Source organism: Euprymna scolopes, chromosome 44, assembly GCF_053919585.1.
Source record: "Euprymna scolopes isolate OS-2025 chromosome 44, ASM5391958v1, whole genome shotgun sequence".
NCBI lineage: Eukaryota > Metazoa > Mollusca > Cephalopoda > Sepiida > Sepiolidae > Euprymna > Euprymna scolopes.
In genome coordinates, this window is record NC_136525.1 from 29,099,186 (window position 1) to 29,101,685 (window position 2,500).

The window sequence follows — 2,500 nt, forward strand, 5'->3', positions numbered from 1 at the left end:
TGTGTTTCCTTTGATCCTTTACCGTTTATCTGTTCTTCCCCTGCCTGCGGATCGCTGTAAGGCTTTAGAGCGTCTCCTTTTCAAACTTCTTTGGAAGGGAGGAAAGCCGTATGTCTGCAGACAGGTCTGTACGCAGAAGCTTAGTGAGGGAGGCTTGGGAATGCCAGACTTGCAAAGTCACATGCATGCAGAAAGATTGGCGTTCCTGAGTCGGACTCTGATGGAGGAAACTTCCACGGCTCATATCTAACTCCGCCACTGAAGGTTGCAGAAGACCGGCGGGGGAACAGCATTTCCTGACTGAATGCCGAGCCGCCCTTAGGGTATTGCTGGGGTCCAGTGACCTTGCACAGCCTAGGAGGAGACTATATGAGGAGTTAGTGGTGGGGACCGCAAAAGACCCGCTGGTGGAGCAGCTACATCTGTCGAAAGGAGAAGTTCTCTCGCTGTGGAGTTGGGCGCCTGCCAGTAGCTTTATAAATAATGCAGAATTTTCCAGCACAGGGAGGCTAGTCTGGGACGCGTTGCCACTCTTTGGCAGACTAGCCAGGGATTCCAGGGATAGTGATTATTATTATCCCCTGTGCCCATGCTGCAATGATGAAGAGGAGGAGGAGACGAGAGAACACGCATTCTTTCATTGCAACGGGGTGCGGAGTCTCTGGGAGTATGTCGGAGAGGTAATGGCTTGCATCGACCCCACTTGATTTGCCGTACGTGGATGACAATGTGGACCCGCCGTTTACAAGGGAGAAACAGGCGGTGTTTCTGGCAATCCTAGCGGTAGCGCAGTTAGTGACTTGGGTTACATGTCTCGACATTGTCTATCTGTTTCTGATCAGGACATCATCTATCTGTTTCCGATCAGGATCTGATTGTTTATTTTAAGCATCAACTTAAAATAAAGATCAGATGTGATTGGAAAAGATTGCACTGCATAGACTTTGATAGGAGATGGGTGCACAACACTAGTTTGTGCATTCGACGAGGCGCTAGGTTCGAGTTCGTGTTTCCACCCTAGTGGTATTGGTCCTAAGGTGCTGGGGTTTGTCTTTTACTCGGAACCCAGCCCTTATGATTTTTAATACAAGTTTTTCCTTGTAATATGGGTAGGAGTAGGAGTAGATAAACTGCGTAACCACCAAGAGTGGATAGTTTGTACTTTGTTAGAACCTAGACTAGGGTAGTATGCGTGTCGATCGATAGTCTTTTTATTTTTTTGGTAGTTGGCACTAGGAGAGCTTCCAAAGATGCCCAGTCCACTTGTTTGTTTTGTCCCCGGCCTGTTTTTGCCCATTACAAATTTTATCTTGGAAGACGCCATCCATTCCTGTTGTCCCCATCCCCAAGTTATTTTCACACACAAAAGTGCTGTCCTTTAGGTCCTCCATTCCCCACTAGGGAACGACCTACTTGCTTTCACCTCTTCCCCCCCCCGGGGGAGAGGATCGGAAGACAGTGGGCGTTTCATATGACAAACAAACCAACTGCTAGGAAGGGAGGGTTCCCTTACTAACCCGCCCCCATAGGCATTTTGTTTATTTGCTTTCTTTTTCTTTCTTTTTGGGTGTTTACTAGTTTGCCCCCTCCCATCATCTCACCCCCATTTATATATTAAAAAACAATACTTTGTTTTATGTTTGTAAATTTTTTATGTTTTTTTGTAAATAATCTTTTCTATTTCCAGCGTGAAAGTCGTCCGCCATCCCGTAAGCTGGGGAGCTGTTATTTTAAGTCCTGGTAAGAATGTAGGCGGTTGTGTATAGTATGATAGAAACTCTAGTGTAGGTTTATTAATAAAGTACTTGCTATCCAACGCAAGTCTAGCCTAGGAACATTAGCAAAGACCCCTATTTTTTCCCCACTTCCCCTACTGGCCCTGGTGCCTAAGTTGTTTCGGACCCCAAATGAGGCCTTGGCAGTAGATAATGCCAAGGCCGGGGCCGAAATGGCTAAATATCATTTTCCATCTATCGGCGGAAATGTCCGAAAGCAATCAGATTTGATCAACGTGGAAATATTCTCCTTATATCAAACAATTGCTATTCAGATTGGACAAGGGGAGCTGGTCCCCCCCCCACAACATCTTGGAAAAATGAAAATAAAAAAAAGCGTTCCCACAGTAAATGAAATACTATCCCACAGTGAAAATTGACCTCATTAAATCATTATAACGTGAACCTGCCAAATCTAAGTAATTAAATAAATTCAAACATGTTTCTGCTCAGTATCGCACGGTGGTCCAATGTTTAACGTCATAGGATTTTTTTCACACTTTAATTTCCAACTTCGGGTTCGATCCTCATACTCAGCTACCCAAACTTTTTTTTATTTTAAACCCCCCTCCCCTCGGAGTTTTGATTTACCCAAAACCACACACACCTTCAAATACCCGGGCTACGCCGGTTACGCATCGCTAGTATATATATTATCTATAAAAATCCGTAATCCTGTCTGTTCGTTTGTTTGTTCACAATTTGATTTAATATATACAAAACGT